This window comes from Rhinoraja longicauda, chromosome 12, assembly GCF_053455715.1.
Source record: "Rhinoraja longicauda isolate Sanriku21f chromosome 12, sRhiLon1.1, whole genome shotgun sequence".
Classification (NCBI taxonomy): Eukaryota; Metazoa; Chordata; class Chondrichthyes; order Rajiformes; family Arhynchobatidae; genus Rhinoraja; species Rhinoraja longicauda.
The window spans coordinates 45,894,743-45,917,334 of NC_135964.1; positions in this window are offsets into that span (position 1 = coordinate 45,894,743).

Genomic DNA, 22,592 nt, shown 5'->3' on the forward strand with positions numbered 1-22,592 from the left:
ACAACTCAAGAGCACATTTTCCAAATAATCTTAGCAAATTTACTAAACGGTTCCTGATTTTGCACATCCTCGTTTGATATTAACATGAGATATTGACAATTTCAAGTGGCCACCATTGCTGCCTAAAAGGACCCTGGCAAATTCAATGATAGTCAATCTTCACGCCCAAGTTGAGTACATACAGATCCCTGAACAAATATCACCACTGCACCCGTAAAAATTGGAGCTTCTGCCCCATCTTTCTTGAGAAAAAAAATAAAAAATAATTTATTTCAAGTGCTGAGTTTTTTTTCTTAGTCTGAAACAATGGAAGAACACATATCATGAGTGTAGGATGTTCCAAATGCTTTACAGTCATTGAGTCATAGTCATACAGCATGGAAACAAGCCCTCCAGCCCAACTTGCCCATGCCAACCAACATGCCCCATCTACACTGCTCCCACCTGCCTACATTTGGCTCATATCCCTCTAAACCTACCCTATTGATGTACCTGTCCTAATGTTTCTTCAAAGTAGTACCTGCCTCAGCTACCTCCTCCAGCAACTCGTGCCATACACCCATCAGTCTTTGTGTGAAAAGGTTTCCTCTCAGGTTCTCATAAGGAATAAAGTCCTAGCTGGCTCAACCTCTCCCTATCACTCAGGCCCACGAGTCCAGGCAACATCCTTGTAAATCTTCTCTGCGCCCTTCCCAGCTTGACAAAATCTTTCCTATAACATGGTGACCAAAACTGAACACAATACTCTAAATGTTGCCTCATTGCCAGTCAATGAACTGGTTTTGAACTATTGTGATGATAAAAGTGAAACCACCACCGCAAGGCACAATACGAAATGGCTGATGAGTGGTGATCAACTTGAGACGTTAACTCTGTTTTGTTCCCTCCACAGATGCTCTCTCAGTGTTGCCAGCAGACTGTTTTTATGTCAGATTTCCAAGCAGTGCAGCTTTTATTTATAGAAAACAAATGGGATATTGACACAAGAATTTAGGTAATAATATAATGCTGAAACTACTTCACAATTCAGGCAACGCCACTGGCAAGAGAAACAGAGTTAGTTCGAGCAGTGCAGCACAGGCACAGGCCCTTCGGCCCACAATGACTGTGCCAACCATGAAGTAAATTTAACATCTGTCTGCAAAGGCTCTATATCCCTTCATTTCCTGCCTCTTCATATCTCAGTCTCAATGTATCTTGAATTTTGCTGTTGTATCTGCTTCCACCACATCCCCTGGAAGTGCACTCCAGGTACATACTACCCCCCATGTGTAAAAAAAAAACCCTCTTAAACCTCCTTTAAGCTTTTCCTCTACCTTAAAGTTAAGCCCTCTAGTGTTTGACATTTCCACCCTGGGGTGAAAAAGACTCTGACTATCTGCCCTATCTATGCCTCTCATAATTTTTTTATAACTTTCAGCCTCGGACACACCAGAGATAACAATCCAAGTTTGTTCTTTTCATACCTTTCATTCATTTGTTCTTTGTACCTAATAAATACCTCTAGTTTCATTCTCCCCTGACTCTCAGTCCAAAGAAGGGTCTCGACCTGAAACATCACCTATTCCTTTTCTCCAGAGATGCTGCCTGACCCGCTGAGTTACTCCAGCATTGTGTGTCTATCTTCCTTCCTATACGTTTTGTCGTGAAATGGTGAAGTACATACAGAATCCTAGACTGGTAGAGCAGGCCAAAGCCCAGATCCTGAACATGGTGGATACTAGTCCAAACTAACAATTATCCTCTTTGTCACAGGCGGATGACCCAAAACTCCCATCATCGGCAATATCTCTGCGTCGTTCCTCCTGGAAATGGAATATCAACCACATCCTCTGTTTATCAGCACTTGTGTAGGAAAGAACTGCAGATGCTGGCTTAAACCGGAGGTAGACACAAAAAGCTGGAGTAACTCAGCGGGTCAGACAGCATCTCTGGAGAAAAGGAATAGGTGACGTTTTTTGGTGGAGACACTTCTCCAGACTGAGAGTCGGGGAAAGGGAAACGAGAGAGATAGACGGTGATGTAAAGGGATATAGAACAAATTAATAAAAGGTATGCAAAGAAGTAACAATGATAAAGGAAACAGGCCATTGTTATCTGCGGCCTGGGTGAAAACAAGTATAGACAATGAGACTCAACAAGGCGGCACTGAGGCTGGTTGGTACGACTTGGGTGGGGGTGGGGGTGGAGAAAGGGGGTTTGCAAGGGTTATTTGAAGTTAGAGAAATCAATGTTCATACCACAGGGTTGGTAGCCTCCAGAGCGAAATCAGTACTTTATGGGAATTCAAATATTTATTTTACAAAACGTCTGTTGTGAGAGACGTTACTCCCTGGACCACAGATAGACAATAGACAATAGACAAAAGGTGCAGGAGGAGGCCATTCGGCCCTTCGAGCCAGCACCGCCATTCAATGTGATCATGGCTGATCATTCTCAATCAGTACCCCTGATCTAGAATAGAACTTTGAAATATCCCTTGCCTGTACAACTGCTAATAAACTACCTGGCCCACACTTGTCAGTTCGTTCAGCATTCATTAGGATGTGTAGCGACATAAGATATTTAGTGATCTTATTGTTTTGGGGGTACCCCGCCTTCTTGTTTTCGTTGACCTTTAAGGCTTTTGTTAAACTGTTCCTGCGACCGCCTTAAGAACAGATTTTATTTTTGAGGGGGGGGGCAAATTTGGATCCCTGGTCGGAGTGAATATAACTTGACCTGCCGTTTGCACGACCCGTCAGCATCCCCCACCCCATTCGGTACCTTCCTCTCAGCTGAGTGAAGTCTCGGCCGAGTCCAGTGACAGAGGAGGAATAATCCAACGTTCCCCACTGAGTAGTGAGTGGGTGAAGAAATCTGAAGAAGGGTCTCGACCCGAAACGTCACCTGTTCCATTTCTCCAGAGATGCTGCCTGCCCCGCTGAGTTACTCCAGCTTTCTGCGTCTGTCTTCGGGTGAACTGATGCCGACGGTTTCAGTGAGTTAACAAGCCCCCATGTGTTACCCCCAGTGACAACAGGGCAGGGGGGAACACGAGGTTCCCACCAGACGGAGAGGTGGGACCCAGATAAATGGGCGATGGGGATGGCACTGAGGGCCAGGGGGTGGGTTACAGCTGAACTCTGCCCGCTGTGTCATCCCAAACGTGTATTTAAGATATCATTACATTAAAATAGCCCCTAATGCCATTTATCCAATACTTTTTTTTTTCGTGTAAGAAGGAACCGCAGATACTGGTTTATACCGAAGATAGACACAAAATGCTGGAATAACTCGAAGGTTTTTATTCACAAAATGCTGGAGTAACTCAGCAGGTCAGGCAGCATCTCTGGAGAGAATGAATAGGTGACGTTTCGGGTCGAGACCCTTCTTCAGACTGAAGCCACTTCTTCAGACTGAAGAATGGTCTCGACCCGAAACGTCACCTATTCGTTCTCTCCCGAAATGCTGCCTGACCTGCTGAGTTACTCCAGCATTTTGTGAATAAAAACCTTCGATTTGTACCAGCATCTGCAGTTATCTTCTTATAATGCTGGAATAACTCAGCGGGCCGGACAGCATCTCTGGAGAAAAGGAATAGGTGGCGTTTCGGGCGACGTGGCTACCCAAAACGTCAACTATTCATTTTCTACAGGTGCCTGCTGTCTATATCTGTCTACTCTCTCTCTCTCTCTCTCTCTCTCTCTCACACACACACACACACACACACACACACACACTCTCTCTCTCTCTCTCTCTCTCTCTCTCTCTCCTCTCTCTCTCTCTCTCTCTCTCTCTCTCTCTCTCTCTCTCACACACACACACACACACACACACACACTTTCTCTCCCTCGCTCTCTCTCTCTCTCTCACACACACACACACACACACACACACTTTCTCTCCCTCGCTCTCTCTCTCTCTCTCTCTCTCTCTCTCTCTTTCTCCCTCCGGATGGAGCGTCGGAAATTGAGGGGAGCCCTGACAGAAGTATATAAAAATGTGAGAGGCTTAATAGAGCAGAAAGAACCTTTCCCCAGGGTGTAAACGTCAAAGATTAGAGGCCACGCCTTTCAGGTGATAGCGGCAGTTTAAAGATGTGAGTGCCAGGGATGGCGGTGGCACTTACAGGCACATTGTTACCCAGGGAATGGAGGAGAGTGGATCTGTGCAGCCAGAGGAGGTTAGTTTATCTGGGCATCATGTTCGGCACAGACATTGCGGGCTGAAGGATCTGTGCCTGTGCAGTACTGTGTAGGATGCTGGTTTCAACCGAAGATAGACACAAAACGCTTGAGTAACTCAGCGGGTCAGACAGCATCTCTGGAGATGCTCCAGGGATGCTTTTCTCCGTTCCTTCACATATGCTGTCTGACCCGCTGAGTTACTCCAGCTTTTTGTGTCTATCCTGTGGCTGTACCGGTCGATGTTCTACTTTTTTTTTTATCCCCCGAAGAGGAGCGATCACAGCTACCAGCCTTGGAGGGCATCTACAACACACGATGCCTCAGAAAAGCCACCAGCATCCACAAAGACCCTTCACACCCCTGCAACAGTCTGTTCGAACTTCTACCATCGGGCAGACGATACAAGGCCTTCTACGTCCGTACCTCCAGACTCAGGAACAGCTTCATCCCCAGGGCCATAGCTGCTATGAACCGGTCCTGCTGAGCCGGATGGTCACATCTCACAGTGATCCGGCACAGATCTACTTGCACTTTATTCTGTTTTAAAACTGTTACAATTTGTTTCGTTGGGTTGTTTAAATTAATAATTAATACTGACTAGCTAATTAAATTATTGCATCGTATGGGAGGCGCATTCCCAATCTCGTTGTACCCCCTGTACAATGACAATAAAGATATATTGTATTGTATTGTATTGTATTGTATTGTATCAAAAACATAAACGTATCCACGACGATACCCCGAATAAAACTCGTCGCGGATTCTCTCCTTTGTTTTTGCATTTTTAAACATAGTTTAAAATCTTTTAAAACTTTCAAATGCATAATTGTTAATCGCAGCGATAACGTTAAATGAGCAGTTTCAAATACAGTAAATCATTAAATTGTGTAGGAAGGAACTGCAGATGCTGGTTTAAACCGAAGATAGACACAAAAAGCTGGAGTAACTCTGCGGGACAGGCAGCACCTCTGGAGAGAAGGGATTGGTGACGTTTCGGGTCGAGACCCTTCTTCAGACCCAAACATTAAATGGTGTGTGTGGTTTTTTTTTTGTTAAATCCGCCCGCATTTGTCCTCTTAACCGAGCGATGCTTGGGATCTTGAATGAATGGTTCCTAATCTCACCGTTAAATAGTCGAGACTAATTTGCTTACTTTCCTATAATAATAATAATAATAATAAGCAGATAGGTGGATCTAATTGCCTGAGGCTTTGGAGGATTCTACCCATTTTCCATCTCAGAGGTTTTGTGCAAATTGTTTTAACTCGTTACATTATTTTAAAACTCCACTTAATAGTTGCACCGCTGAATTAGTTTCCCAGCGGTCAGATCTGCCCCGTGCACGAAATATGAACCCTCTATTTAGTGGGGGAAACGCCATCATTGAAATTGTTTCCAGAGATTTTTTTTTCTGCATCGCAGCGACACGACTAACCGGGAGATCACGGACTGACATTGTCTGCTGACATACCAGCCTGCAAGAGATCTCAGTCTCTCTCATGCCCTCGATATCAATTTTCAACGAGGCCTGTAATTACATAATGTCACATATTCCTTTTCTCCACAGAAACGTAGAAACATGGAAAATAGGTGCAGGAGGAGGCCATTTGGCCCTTCGAGCCAGCACCGCCATTCATTGGGATCATGGCTGATCATCCACAATAAGTAACCCGTGCCTGCCTTCTCCCCATAACCCCTTGATTCGCTAGCCCCTATAGCTCTGTCTAGCGATAGATAGATGCCGTCTGGCCCGCTGAGTTGCTCCAGCTTTTCTTTTGGCTCTATCTTTAGTGAACTAGGTTAATTCCCGGAATGGCGGGACTGTCATATGTTGAAAGACTGGAGCGACTAGGCTTTTATACACTGGAATTTAGAAGGATGAGAGGAGATCTTATCGAAACGTATAAGATTATTAAGGGGTTGGACACGTTAGAGGCAGGAAACATGTTCCCAATGTTGGGGGAGTCCAGAACAAGGGGCCACAGTTTAAGAATAAGGGGTAGGCCATTTAGAACTGAGATGAGGAAAAACTTTTTCAGTCAGAGAGTTGTGAATCTGTGGAATTCACTGCCTCAGAAGGCAGTGGAGGCCAATTCTCTGAATGCACTCAAGGGAGAGCTGGATAGAGCTCTTAAGGATAGCGGAGTCAGGGGGTATGGGGAGAAGGCGGGAACGGGGTACTGATTGAGAATGATCAGCCATGATCACATTGAATGGCGGTGCTGGCTCGAAGGGCCGAATGGCCTCCTCCTGCACCTATTGTCTATTGTCTATTGAACTGAACCATTTGTGTCAGATGTGCCCTCAATGAGGCGGCCAACATGAAGTGTTCAGAATAATGTCATCAACAGTGAACGCGACAAAGTGTAGCAAGGATAGGTGGAGCCTTCAACGGGCCTTACATTTTCTTGGTCATCGGTGCCGGCTCTGGTTTCCTCTTAACCTTTTCATACCTCTGATTTCACTCTCCCTTGACTCTCAGTCTGAAGATGGGCCTCGACCCGAAATGTCACCTATTCCCTTTCCATTAGAGACGCTGCCTGCCGCGCTGAGTTACTCCAGAATGTTGTGTCTATCTTCGGTGTAAGCCACCATCTACGGTTCTTTCCTTCACGGAGTGTAGCAATGGCTGGGTGAATAATCTGAGGAGGTGTTTTTTTTGCGGTATTTGAAAGTCTGGAGTTCTATGGAGGGGTTTTTTTTGTGTTGCTTTTCTTGCAAATTAGAGCACATTTTCTTAAACAATGTGTAGTTAGTTTGTTGGGGAATTTTCGTTTGAATGAACTACTATTCGTCTGCCAGCTTTTCTCTCTCTTTCTTATGACAGCATATATGTTCTGAATACCACAATCAGTCGGCCACGATTACTAATATAACAGGCACCGCTTTTGTCTGAGGAAGGGCCTCGACCCGAAACGTCACCCATTCCTTCTCTCCAGAGATGCTGCCTGGCCCGCTGAGTTTTTTTGAGTCGATCACCGCATTTTCAAGCCGTTGCCAGTCTCAGACTGCTTGGTACCTGCACGTTTCCAGTCTTGTCTTGCCCCGGTCAAACAGCCCCTACGCTGTGGCGTGACTGTTTATTGTAAGTCAGCAATAGACTTTTACTTTAGACTTTAGAGATACAGCGTGGAAACGGGTCCTTCGGGGCACCGAGTCCGCGCCGACCAGCGATCACCCCGACCAGCGATCACCCCGACCAGCGATCACCCCGACCAGCGATCACCCCGACCAGCGATCACCCCGACCAGCGATCACCCCGACCAGCGATCACCCCGACCAGCGATACACTTGCACTATCCTACACAATCTCCAGAAGCCAATTAACGTACAACCCCGCTGAGTTACTACCGCTTTTTGTGTCTAACGTACAAACCTGTACGTCTTTGGAGTGTGGGAGGAAACCGGAGCACCGAGAGAAAACCGATACGATCACAGAGAGAACGTACAAACTCCGTACAGACAGTACCCGGGATCAGGATCGAAACCAGGTCTCTGGCGCTGTAAGGCAAAAACAACAACTCTACCGCGACACCACTGTGCTTGCAGTTTAGGACATAGCACAAGAGCTGGAAGCAATGATTACACTTAACTCCAATGCATTTTTTTGAAACACAATAACCACATTGAACGCCATAAAGTCCTACGTCTATGTTATGGAAAAGAACAACCACTTATTGGGCAATTTGGTCAAATGGTGATACATGTGCGTGTGTAACTGAAGCGTTTTCCAAATGCCAAACGCTCTTTTAGTGCAAGACGGAGCCAAACGCCTAAATAATAATCCGCCGGTTTAAAGGAGACCATTCAGAAGTATTTTCAACGGCAAACAACTAGAGCAAACCCTTAAACATTTGCCACGACAAACCAGCGTGGATTCCAAGCTATTCGCGTGGGTGATGTAATAACCGACCGCGCCAGATAAATAATGGGCCAGACTGTCACACCAACGTCCTGATTGTGTCCACAATAAAAACACATAATACTGGAGAAACACACCGGGTCAGCCAGTGTCTGTGGGGGAGGAGGGGAGTAACACTTCAAGTCGATGATCTTCAATCACAGAACGTGGAACGGTACAGCACGGACACCGGCCCTTCGGCCCACAAAGTCTGTGGCGAACGTCTGATGCCAAGACCAACCCATCCAATATGTCCATGTGATAGGAGCAGAATTAGGCCATTCGGCCCATCAAATCCACTGCGCAATTCAAGCATGGCTGATTTGGCAGATCTATCTTTCCTTCTCAACACCATTCTCCTGCATTCTCCCCATAACGCGCGCACGGTAGCACAGCGGTAGAGTTGCTGCTTTACAGCGAATGCAGCGCCGGAGACTCAGGTTCGATCCTGACTACGGGTGCTGCACTGTAAGGAGTTTGTACGTTCTCCCCGTGACCTGCGTGGGTTTTCTCCGAGATCTTCGGTTTCCTCCCACACTCCAAAGACGTACAGGTATGTAGGTTAATTGGCTGGGTAAATGTAAAAATTGTCCCTAGTGGGTGTAGGATAGTGTTAATGTACGGGGATCGCTGGGCGGCACGGACTTGGAGGGCCGAAAAGGCCTGTTTCCGGCTGTATATATATGATATGATATATGATAACCCCTGAAACGCGTACTAACCAAGAATCTTTCAATCTCTGCCTTGAAAATGTCCATTGAAATGTCCATTTAAAAAAATATCCAATATCCCTCCATTCCCTGCATATCCATGTGCTTATCCGATCAAACAGATTGAGTCTGTATCAGGTGTCATCGATCTGAAAGTTTAGAAACAAGGAACTACAGATGCCGAATTACAACAACAAAACACACCCACACAAAGTGCCGGAGTAACTCAGCGGGTCAGGCAGCATCTCTCTCCACCCGAAACGTCACCCATTCCTTCTCTCCAGAGATTGTATCTTGACCTGAAATTTTAACTTTGTTTCTCCCTCCGTAGAAACTGGCTGACCTGCTGAGTATGTCTGTTTATATTTCACATTTCCAACATATCCAATTGCATTTTGCTTTTCAACACTGAATTCTTTATTTTCAATGCGCCACTCCAACAAGTTTTACCTTCAGAATTTAATATGTTTATGTTATTTATTTCTCAAGTTAACCGAGGTTAGAACCGACAAGATCTTCGGGTGAATCTTTGTTCGATCTGACCGTTGTTCTACAACCGGGATCAAATTACTTCGCGATTCGAAGTTATTGTGCGCGTTAAAAGAGAGAGCTGGATAGAGCTCTTAAGGATAGCGGAGCCAGGGTGTATGGGGAGAAGGCAGGAACGGGGTACTGATTGAGAATGATCAGCCATGATCACATTGAATGGCGGTGCTGGCTCGAAGGGCCGAATGGCCTCCTCCTGCACCTATTGTCTATTGTTTATTGACACAAAGGGCTGGAGAAACTCAACGGGTCAGACAGCATCTCCGGACAAACATGGATCGGTGGCGTTTCGGGTCGAGATCCTTCCTGTCCATCGGCAATGACACTGTGATACTGTTGAATTTAGCCGAAATTATTATTATTATTATTATTATTAAGGTGCATTACGTTGCCAATTTGACCCAAGTGGCATTTAGCAGTATTATAGAATCAATATTGTTGCAGTTCTCCATGCAAACTGAAAATATTTTTTTGTATCACTTGCCCAGTGGTTTGATTGCTGTTTCAAAAAAAGCCCAGTGTTATTCGCTGTCGGAAAGAACTGCAGACGAAAGGGTGTAGGAAGGAACTGCTGGTTGTAACCGAAGATAGACACAAAAGAACTGGAGTAACTCAACGGGTCAGACAGCATCTCTGGAGAAAGGGAATAGGTGACGTTTCGGGTCGAGACCCTTCTTTAGATTGATGCTGGTTTACACCGAAGATAGGCACAAAATGCTGGAGTAACTCAGCGTGCCAGACAGCATCTCTGGTGAACTAAAATAGGTGATGCTTCGGGTCGGAACCCTTCTTCTGAAGAACCCTTCTTCTGAAGTGACGCGAAACGTCACCTATTCTTTTTCTCCAGAAACGCTGCCTGGCCCGCTGAGTTCCTCCAGCATTTTGTGTCCATCTGCTGTGTTATCGTATGTCCATTTTTCAGTCTTGCTATGGCGGACGGGAGCTTATGTATTCGCATTTTTGCCTTCTTATATTAATAACAAATTGAGATTGAATGTCGCGGATTTACAAAAAGTAAAATATACTTTCCAGGGAAGGTGCTACATAATGATTATGATCATCCCTGCAAGTCCGGGTTAACTGGACATCAGCTGTACAAAACGAGTTATCCGCAGTGGGGAGGGAAATGACTTCACTTCAATAAACCTCGGCCTAGACAATAGACAAAAGGTGCAGGAGTAGGCCATTCGGCCCTTCGAGCCAGCACCGCCATTCAATGTGATCATGGCTGATCATTCTCAATCAGTACCCCGTTCCTGCCTTCTCCCCATACCCCCTGACTCCGCTATCCTTAAGAGCTCTATCTAGCTCTTAAAGCTAGAATAAGATAATTTGCCAAATGTGTACACAAAAAATATATGGACTTTAGTGTCAGCTACCAAGTTGGTCGATTGAAATATATCTCAGCGCCAGCATTTATGGAAGAAAGTTAATATAGAATTTAACACAAACTAGAGGTCACAGACACACGATCAATACAATCGCAGTCTCTATACACCTAGGGTGGTGTATCTCTGGTAGATGGAAGTCTGGAGTCCAATGCAATGTGTAATGGTAGATTTATCTGCCTATTCAAAGCCCCTACTTTAAATGGATAACGATAAATTGCTGGGGCCACTGCAACACAAATATTTCTGCTTGTAAATTTCAGACTCATGGTCAATGACTGTGTTTCTATATACACAGTTTTATATCGTTAATGAAATATTGCACTGTAGTATAAGGTCTGATGAATGATGCCGGCCACATGCGATTTCCGGTAACACGGGCATGAATACAAGACATTTATCGACATACCGACATAGGGGCGTGCAAGAATAAGGGGTAGGCCATTTAGGACTGAGATGAGGAAAAATATTTTCACCCAGAGAGTTGTCGAATCCACAGAAGGCGGTGGAGGCCAATTCACTGGATGTTTTCAAGAGAGAGCTAGATTTAGCTCTGAGGGCTAACGGAATCAAGGTAATTTGGGGGGGGGGGGGGGAAGCAGGAACGGGGTACTGATTTTGGATGATCAGCCGTGATCGTATTGAATGGCGGTGCTGGCACGTAGGGCCGAATGGCCTACTCCAGCACCAATTTTTCAATTTTTCTATGTTTGCATGACAAATTCTCCTGTCGCCTTGCTTATGGGTTGGAGGCAGTCAACCTCAGAAGGCAGTGGAGGCCAATTCTCTGGATGCTTTCAAGAGAAAGCTGGATGGAGCTCTTAAAGATAGCGGAGTCAGGGGGTATGGGGAGAAGGCAAGAACGGAGTACTGATTGTGAATGATCAGCCATGATCACACTGAATGGTGGTGCTGGCTCGAAGGGCCGAATGGCCTACTCCTGCACCTATTGTCTATTGTTTATTGGCTATTGTCTATTGTCAACGCACGGCTCTAAATACGTTTGCACCTCAAGCACAGGGCGAGTGTATAAGGTATCAGCCAGGGGTTTAGCGAACGGTGTCCAGCTTTGTCCAGGACGCAGATCATGTATACGGTTCAATGGACAAATCGCATTATAAAGACTTGAACACAAGAAGCTGGAATGGTGTTCCAGTAGTGGATCCGGGAACCGCTACACGGCCATAGGTGACGTTAAACTAAAGCTGAGTTTGTCTTAAGAGGACACAAAGTGTTGAAGTATCTCAGCGGGTCAGGAAACATCTCTGGAGAATATGGATGGGCCTACGCGATCTCCCGGTTGCCAAACACCTTACTCTACCTCCCATTTCCCACAATGACCTTTCTGTTCTGGGCTTCCTCAATTGCTAGAGTGAGGCCAAACGCTAATTAGAGGAACAGCACCTCATATTTCGCTTGGTCAGTTTACAGCCCAGCAGTTGAATATTTATTTCTCTAATTTCAAGTAACCCTTGCATCCCCTCTCTCTCCATCCCTCCCCCACCCGAGTCGTAGTACTAGCTTCAAAGTCGTCTTGTTGAGTCTCATTGTCTGTAACTTGTTTTCACCCAGCCCACAACTAACAATAGCCTGTTTCCTTTATCACCGTTACTTTTTTTCCCATAACTTTTATTCATTTGTTCTATATCTCTCTATATCACCATCTATATATCTCGTTTCCCTTTCCCCGGGCTCTCAGTCTGAAGAAGGGTCTCGACCCGAAACGTCACCTATTCCTTTTCTCCAGAGATGCTGTCCGACCCGTTGAGTTACTTCAGCTTTTTTGTGTCTATGGCAGGTTTGTCTTGTTGTGTAGATGCATTCATCCATTTGCATCTCAGAAAGCAGAAGGAAGCTCCCGGGTTTTTTTTGGACAACGTTTATTTCTCAACCCATATCACTAAAGTAGATGATCTGATTTATTATCCTGCCCTAACGGGATACAGTGATGAAGTGCTGTACCTGGTGTAATAGGACTGTACCAGATTTAATAGGACTGTCCGATTAATCCAGCAACGCGAACCAAAATTCAACCACAGAAGTATTAAATCAATTTGGAAAAATAACATACGCAACGCACAAGATCTGAAACTACCGATTGCCATGAAGGCACAACTGCTTCACTAACGTCCCTCGAGGATTGGATTATATGCGAGGATAGACACAAAATGCTGGGGTAACTCAGCGGGACAGGCAGCATCTCTGGAGAGAAGGAATGGTTGAAGTTTCGGGTCGAATCCCTTCTTCAGACTGAGAGTCAGGAGAGAGGGAATTAAAGGGAATTAGAATGAGTATTAGGTTTTGACATGACATCCACTGAATGAGTTTTTTTATTTACAATTGGTGCTTGCAGCGATTTGTTGAGCCCCACGTCATGGACTCGTGGAGCACTGGCCAACTGCCCTATTACCAAGCATCCATTTACACTAACTCATTTTATTCTCCACATTTCCCAGTTTACCACATAATTGTACTTTAAAGCCACCGCATTTGTTGCAAGGCGCTTTGGGGTGAGCCGAGTCTGTAAAAATGTCCTGGAATCATTTGTCTTTCTTATCATAAATTACATTTAATGATTGAAGGAGAGGGTCACTGTGAAGGTCGCCGGAGAGAAATAAAGGGAAGAACATTGAATAGAGGAAGGAACTGCAGATGCAGTCTGAAGAAGGGTCTCGACCCGAAACGTCACCCATTCCTTCTCTCCGGAGAAGCTGCCTGTCCCGCTGAGTTACTCCAGCATTTCGTGTCTATCAAGGATCTGCAGATGTTGGTTTACACCGAAAAAAGACTCAAAATGCCGGAGTAACTCAGCGGGTCAGGCAGCATGTCTGGAGAGTAGGAATGGGTAACGCTTCGGGTCGGGACCTACAGACTGTCAGAGGAGAGGGCGACTAAAGGTACATAAAAGGTAAATAAATTAATAAACATATTAATTTAGACAGATCAAAGCCAGCAATGATGATCAAGGAAAGATAGAGCCCACAATGGTCCATTGCCTTTACCACGACGCAGAATATTTGGGACGGATTAAGAGAGAAAACGGAATCGGAAAGGAAATATTAAAAGTGAGCAAAGTCTTAGAACTGCTTGTTCCCACTGGAGCGTGTAGTTCTCCTTCTGGGCCTAGGGTTGAGCGCCATGCCGGCACTAAAGAACATTTTAAACAGATTGTGAAATAGCAGCCCTAACTTTCTGCTCTGAGTTTTTTTGTTTCTGGGGCAGATCCAGTAATTTGAACCGTGGGTGGTCGACACTGAACTCCTGATCTCAGGAGGCGAACTATCGAGTCCTGCAAATCAGCCTGCGGGGATGTGGAACTCAAGACAACGTTCCTCTTCGGTACAGCTTGCGAGGTACGCGAGGGAAGGTAGCGCACTACTAATGGCGAGTTCTCCAAACGCCTTGAAATACCCCAAGGAAATTTTAAGTCAATGTTCTTTAGAAACATAGAACATAGAAAATAGGTGCAGGAGGAGGCAATTCGGACCTTCAAGCCAGCACCACCATTCATTGTGATCATGGCTGATTATCCACGATCTGTAACCTGTGCCCAACTTCTCCCCATATCCCTTGATTCCACTAGCCCCCAGAGCTCTATCCAACTCTCTCTTAAATCCATCCAGTGATTTGGCTTCCACTGTCCTCTGTGGCAGAGAATTCCACAAATTCACAACTCTCTGGGTGAAAAAGTTCCTTTTCGCCTCGGTTTTAAATGGCCTCCCCTTTATTCTAAGACTGTGGCCCCTGGTTCTGGACTCCCCCAACATTGGGAACATTTTAGACAATAGACAATAGACAATAGGTGCAGGAGTAGGCCATTCAGCCCTTCGAGCCAGCACCGCCATTCAATGCGATCATGGCTGATCACTCTCAATCAATACCCCGTTCCTGCCTTCTCCCCATACCCCCTCACTCCGCTATCCTTAAGAGCTCTATCCAGCTCTCTCTTGAAAGCATCCAACGAACTGGCCTCCACTGCCTTCTGAGGCAGAGAATTCCACACCTTCACCACCCTCTGACTGAAAAAGTTCTTCCTCATCTCCGTTCTAAATGGCCTACCCCTTATTCTCAAACTGTGGCCCCTTGTTCTGGACTCCCCCAACATTGGGAACATGTTATCTGCCTCTAATGTATCCAATCCCCTAATTATCTTATATGTTTCAATAAGATCCCCCCTCATCCTTCTAAATTCCAGTGTATACAAGCCCAATCGCTCCAGCCTTTCAACATACGACAGTCCCGCCATTCCGGGAATTAACCTAGTGAACCTACGCTGCACGCCCTCCATACCAAGAATATCCTTCCTCAAATTTGGAGACCAAAACTGCACACAGTACTCCAGGTGCGGTCTCACCAGGGCCCGGTACAACTGCAGAAGGACCTCTTTGCTCCTATACTCAACTCCTCTTGTTACGAAGGCCAACATTCCATTGGCTTTCTTCACTGCCTGCTGAACCTGCATGCTTCCTTTCATTGACTGATGCACTAGGACACCCAGATCTCGTTGAACTCCCCCTCCTCCTAACTTGACACCATTCAGATAATAATCTGCCTTTCTATTCTTACTTCCAAAGTGAATAACCTCACACTTATCTACATTAAACTGCATCTGCCATGTATCCGCCCACTCACACAACCTGTCCAAGTCACCCTGCAGCCTTATTGCATCTTCCTCACAATTCACACTACCCCCCAACTTAGTATCATCTGCAAATTTGCTAATGGTACTTTTAATCCCTTCGTCTAAGTCATTAATGTATATCGTAAATAGCTGGGGTCCCAGCACCGAACCTTGCGGTACCCCACTGGTCACTGCCTGCCATTCCGAAAGGGACCCATTTATCCCCACTCTTTGCTTTCTGTCTGTCAACCAATTTTCTATCCATGTCAGTACCCTACCCCCAATACCATGTGCCCTAATTTTGCCCACTAATCTCCTATGTGGGACCTTGTCGAAGGCTTTCTGAAAGTCGAGGTACACCATATCCACTGACTCTCCCTTGTCAATTTTCCTAGTTACATCCTCAAAAAATTCCAGTAGATTTGTCAAGCATGATTTCCCCTTCGTAAATCCATGCTGACTCGGAATGATCCCGTTACTGCTATCCAAATGCTCAGCAATTTCGTCTTTTATAATTGACTCCAGCATCTTCCCCACCACTGATGTCAGACTAACTGGTCTATAATTACCCGTTTTCTCTCTCCCTCCTTTCTTAAAAAGTGAGATAACATTTGCTATCCTCCAATCCACAGGAACTGATCCTGAATCTATAGAACATTGAAAAATGATCTCCAATGCTTCCACTATTTCTAGAGCCACCTCCTTAAGTACTCTGGGATGCAGACCATCAGGCCCTGGGGATTTATCAGCCTTCAGTCCCATCAGTCTACCCAAAACCATTTCCTGCCTAATGTGGATTTCCTTCAGTTCCTCCATCACCCTAGGTTCTCCGGCCCCTAGAACATTTGGGAGATTGTGTGTATCTTCCTCAGTGAAGACAGATCCAAAGTAACGGTTTAACTCGTCTGCCATTTCTTTGTTCCCCATAATAAATTCCCCTGCTTCTGTCTTCAAGGGACCCACATTTGCCTTGACTATTTTTTTCCTCTTCACGTACCTAAAAAAACTTTTGCTATCCTCCTTTATATTATTGGCTAGTTTACCCTCGTACCTCATCTTTTCTCCCCGTATTGCCTTTTTAGTTAACTTTTGTTGCTCTTTAAAAAAGTCCCAATCCTCTGTCTGCCCACTCTTCTTTGCTATGTTATACTTCCTCTCCTTAATTTTTATGCTGTCCCTGACTTCCCTTGTCAGCCACAGGTGTCTCTTACTCCCCTTAGAGTCTTTCCACCTCTTTGGAATAAATTGATCCTGCAACCTCTGCATTATTCCCAGGAATACCTGCCATTGCTGTTCTACCGTCTTCCCTGCTAGGGCCTCCTTCCAATCAATTTTGGCCAGCTCCTGCCTCATGCCTCTGTAATCCCCTTTGCTATACTGTAATACCGACACTTCCGATTTTCCCTTCTGCCTTTCCATTTGCAGAGTAAAACTTATCATGTTGTGATCACTGCCTCCTAATGGCTCTTTTACCTCTAGTCCCCTTATCAGATCAGGATCATTACACAACACTAAATCCAGAATTGCCTTCTCCCTGGTAGGCTCCAGTACAAGCTGTTCTAAGAATCCATCTCGAAGGCACTCTACAAACTCTCTTTCCTGGGGTCCATTTCCAACCTGATTTTCCCAGTCTACCTGCATGTTGAAATCTCCCATAACCACCGTAGCATTACATTTTTGACACGCCAATTTTATCTCCTGATTCAACTTGCACCCTATGTCGAGGCTACTGTTTGGGGGGCTATAGATAACTCCCATTAGGGTCTTTTTACCCTTACAATTTCTCAATTTTTCCTGCATCTAGCTTGTCCAGTCCGTTTATAATTTCATATGGCTCTATAAGATCCCCCCTCATCCTTCTAAACTCCAGTGAATACAAGCCTAGTCTTTTCAATCTTTCCTCATATGACAGTCCTGCCATCCCAGGGATCAATCTCGTGAACCTACGCTGCACTGCCTCAATTACATGGAATGTCCTTCCTCAAATTAGGAGACCAACATTGTACACAATGCAATGCTATGGTAGTGTCATCATGTGCTAAAACAACGAATTGCACGCGTTAGTGTTTCATTTACCTCTCTGGTTTGATTGGATTCGGACCATTTCCAGTTCAGAGATGCTGCTTGTTTATATCATTATATCCAAATTAATTGAAATTGTTACTTTTAATCACGCCTGATTGTCATTCATGTTTAGCAGGTTATGACATATGACTGTCCATCTTCACAAAATGAGGCAATTTTAAGATGCTGAATTGCAGAAAGATGTCCTTTCAAAACACATTGTGAGATCTTCTCCTGTGATTCAGAGATTTTTTCAAATTTAATTATTTTAGATGGCAATAATTCCATTCCACTGAGTTATAAGGTTTATTCTTCATCAAAACATTAAGATTTGTTTAAATGATTGCTACAGTTCATGCAATATGATAATGGCTTCAGATCATTGCTTTCATTTGTATGGTTCAGAAAAAAATATTTTTGCCCTCACTGCATCCTACAGAAGTTACTGAAAACCTAGCTTAATTATACTAGCTTAACCGTGTAACAAAAAAATTAAACCAAGAAAAATAATTTGTGTTCATAATAAATAACCACTAAACATTGACTAATTCTTCAAATTATGGATTAATCAATTCTAATAAGGTCAAATTGCTCAAACAAATTTGAAACACAGCGAGCCAGAGTTTAAGACATTTTAACATGAAGCCATTTAAACATTTTTAACAAATACATTTATTTTGGTTGCACTCAAATGAGACAGTCTGGTACTTAAAATTGGTACATATTTGGGATATATCACACTTCATACCAAATCAGATTTACTTAGTCCTTTGTAAATTTCTTGTTTCCTTTCCCTTTCTTTTCATTCTGGAAAGCACGTGAAGCATTTAGTCCCAGACTTTGCCAATCCCGAGCTTAAGCCCAACTATTCCATGTGCGCAGTGTTTGTTCCACTCTACCTTCCTCTGGGATCCCATCTGTTTTCCAGTCAGCCACAGAACTCAACGCACAAAAGGTTGCTGGAATTAACTACCGAGCAATGCATTTATATAGCATTGTCACAACCTCAGAACATCAAGGGGCTTCATAGTAAATTTCAAAGTGTAGTCACAATTGTAAAATAGTATTTATATTTATACTGGTTCTTACAATGGTCCAGACACCAAGATCCCACATTTAGCATTGTGATAATGGTCAAGGCATTTGTTTTTCTCCAGAGATGCCGTGTGATCCGCTGAGTTACTCCAGCTTTTTGTGTCTATCTTCAGTTTAACTCAGCTTCTGCAGTTCCTTCCTACACATTTCTTTTAGTATATTGATTGAAGGATAAAAATCATCTAGGTCAAAGGAAAACACAATGCTCTTTTCCGAACAGTAACAATGAGATATTTTACATTGACTAAGAGGCTAAGTCTAGCTAAACCTAAATATGGCAAGCATCATAATATGCAGTAACAGCACTGGCTTATGACTATTCAACAGTGTAATATTTGAAAACACTTTTTAAAATGGAATTTGTGTTTAGTGTATCCATGGGGAAAAAAAACATTTTTGCTCCAGGAGTATATGAAACATCCTCGCTGGTCAAAAATATTACTTTTTTTTCAAAGAATAGTCTAACCAGATTGTAGTTAGATTAATTTAGATTAATCAGTTCATCAATCTAGTTACTTCAATCAAATATAAAAGCAAGGTTTACAGATAACACACAACTTGAAAATTCCAAGGTGCTGTCTAGTCAGGCTGCCCAGAGGGACCAGAATTAGAAATAAGTATTTGCAGAACTATGTTGGAAGTTGAAAGGTAAGTCCAGTTTAAGTTCAAATGCGTACTTTAAATAAGCTACACTTCAAGACTTTTCACCTTAAATTTTCCACTTAGTTATGTTATATTGTATTGCTGAATATTTCAATACTTCAGTGTTTTAAAATGACTTTGAGTTATGAGGAGTGGAGCTGTATTAGTCAGAGAAGAATAGAACTATGAATCCAATGATTAATATCATTAATATCTCATTTGATGGCCACTACATTGCATTAATAAGTTGATGTTGCACTCATAATTAAGTGACATGATTAGCATTATAACAAAAATTAGGAGGAATGATATAACATTCATATTTTATGATATCATGATGAGGATACTTAATTTTGTTTCATGAATTTGCAGTAACCTTTAACTTTTTTTATGACATTTACAATAACAAGGCATGTTCAGTTTACATTGTAGCTGTTCAATGTCTAAAGGGACTTTAAAGGAAATTCTCTTCCTTTTCTGAAACACACAAGCCAAACTGGATGTGGTAATGATGACAACCTTCAGACTAACTTGACTAGTCCAGGTGCGAGTCAGGATAGTGCAATACTGTACCAAGCTTTTTAACTGTCTGAGACATCAATCCTGAATATGGAATACATTTTTAAGTGTATTCTTATTTTGCTCAAATAATGTATTACTGCCGATTGTGTTGGTACTACAAAAGCGTGGCAAAACATGACATATGATGCACATTCCTACCTGGGATTTAGGTAGTCGAGTAACACAGCGAGTACAATTGCTGCCTCACAGATCTGGGTTCAATGCTAATGCACAGAGTTTGCACATTCTCCCTGTGATTGCGTGCATTCCTCCCACATCCCCCCAAAGAGACATGTGGATTGATAGGTTAATTGGCCCTTCATATTACCCCGATGATGGGTAGAATCTAGGAGAGGTGTATAGGAATGTGAGAAGAATAAATGTGGGATTGGCATAGAAATAGCATAAGGGGCCTAAAGAAGGGTCTCGACGCAAAATGTCACCTATTCCTTTTCTCCAGAGATGCTGTCTGACCCGCTGAATTACTCCAGCTCTTTGTGTCTAATGGGGGTTGCTTGGCATGCACTCGGTGGGCTGAAGGGCCTGTTTTGTGTTCTGTAACCTATAAGTTCTCTTCGTGTGATGTTTTGATCTAATGATCCAAGATAAATATTTCCCAGTACAAAGAGCTATGCAAGTAATTTATTACCTCCCTACTCTTGAAAAGAGTGATGCATGACACAGAGGCACACAGACAATGAAAATACTGAGGGCAAGAACACGAGCAAATTCCAACATCTGGAATAACAATGTTTGAGGGATAAGGTATCAAAGCCATTGCAAGATCAGCATCCAAAATACCGCTTGTTTCCAAATATTTATGTTGTTTGGGATTTTTATTGCAGAGCAAAGGAAAATAAATATTGTGCACTTCTAACATGACTCATGCCCATGGAGAACACAACTGCACTTAGTATTCCAAGCTATGCATAAGTTTGATAGCAAAGGAGTTCTGATATTCAAAAGTGTTTCCACCATAGGCCTCAACCTGACGTGGACACATGCCATCATGACCAGTGACCATGAGTCACTGCCTTTTGATTGCCCCCAAATGAATTCACACAGGTGTCCCAGAGCTCCAAGGCACTAGTCCATGGGCTAACGGGTTACAGAGAAATAACAGGGTACAAGAATGAGGAGTCTAATCCAACTGCCCTACAGAATCGAAGAATCGAAGAAACCACTCAGCGATTCATTCTACTACATCATAGTTTCCCTAAAGCACTGTTGACTAAAAGGTGTAAACATCGCGCTACATTATTGCTTCCTGGTTCACTGATATCCATTTATTTAAATTCTCATCTTTGTGGTTGAAATTCACCATAGCCTCATCCCTTCCCATCTTTGTAACCTCTTATAACATTTGAGAACTTAGCTTTCTTACATTTCTAGCTGTTTGGGCATTCCCAGCTTTTTCCTCCCATCACTAGTATCTAGGAACTAAACTCTGAAAAGCTGTTCTTCAGACTTGCTGCCATCTCTTCCACCCCGAAGGTGCTGCCTTATCCTGTCTCTTCAACCCAAATGTTAATTACAGTCTCACTATCTCCCTTTCGTCTGCGTCTGAAGAAAGGCCCTGACCCGTCCATGTTCTCCAGGGATACGCACAAAATGTTGGAGTAACTCAGCGGTATAGGCAGCATCTCTGGACAGAAGGAATGGGTGACGTCTCAGATCAAGACCATTCCTCACGCTGCCTGACGCGTTGAGTTACTCCAGCACTCCGTGTCTTTGTTTTGTAAACCAGCATTGCGGTTCCTTGTTTCTACTATCTCTCTTCTGGCTCAATCAGTTTATTTTGACTGATTGCAGTTCTGCACATTGTGATATACAATAAAAATCGATGTCATTGTAGTTATCCATTGTTGAATAAAAAAATACTCAAACCTTAGTAGAACTTGTACTCTATCTGTTGTTAACGAATTCTAATTTATCAAATCTCCAATGAAAATGATCATGGACAAAAGTTTGAAATATTTTATCACACTTAAAATAATGGAATGGAAATTCAACAACATTCATTTAATTTTTAATTTAGGTTAGTTTGGTTTAGTTTATTTTAGTTTAGTTTAGTTTAGTGATGCAGCACTGTTCATTTGTTTACAATGTAAGATATACCTAATAAATCAAAGAGCAATATTGTGTTTTAAAAACCATGCATTCAGAAGCCAAACTGCCAGTCTTAACCAGATATTCTGGCATTCTTTCTAAATCGAACAAAAACACTAAGGGTTTTTTTTTTGCCTGAGCCGACACCTCATCTCTTCTAATATGCCAATGAAACTCCGAAAAGCCACTCACTATCTAAGTACTCAGTCAAATCCACACAGGAGCCACCCTTCCTACTGTACAAATGCAATATGTGAATTTCGTCGCAGCACGGTAGGTAGGTAGGTAGGTAGGTAGGGCCCAGCTCTATCCACAGGTAATAATTAAGTACACGGAGTAACGAGGGAACGTGGATAATTTCTCCCCTCTCATTTGTTTTGCAAAGCAGGTGAGACGGAGATTTATGTCTGCCAATTGAGCTCCGAAAAAAAATCTGAAGCGAATTAAAACGCCCACGAGGCATTGCCCTTTTAAGCCGCTGGGGCATTCTTGCGACTGGTAGCAATCAGGCGAGCGGCTGCAATAGACAGGAAATCTAAAATTAGTTTTTACTACCTATAATAGAAGATTTACGGTATGGTTTAATTTGTCGTCTCCGGGCTAAAGTGTAAGGAAGAACTAAAACAGCCGCTTTTGGACACGGGGTCCAAACTTTCTCACAGACTCACTGAATGACTGAATGACTGGACACTCTCTCACACACACACAGAGTCGCTGGACATTCGCAGCAACGCCAGCGCGCTTTGCTATCCCGGCCTTTTCCATCCTTCAAGTTAATTCCATTCC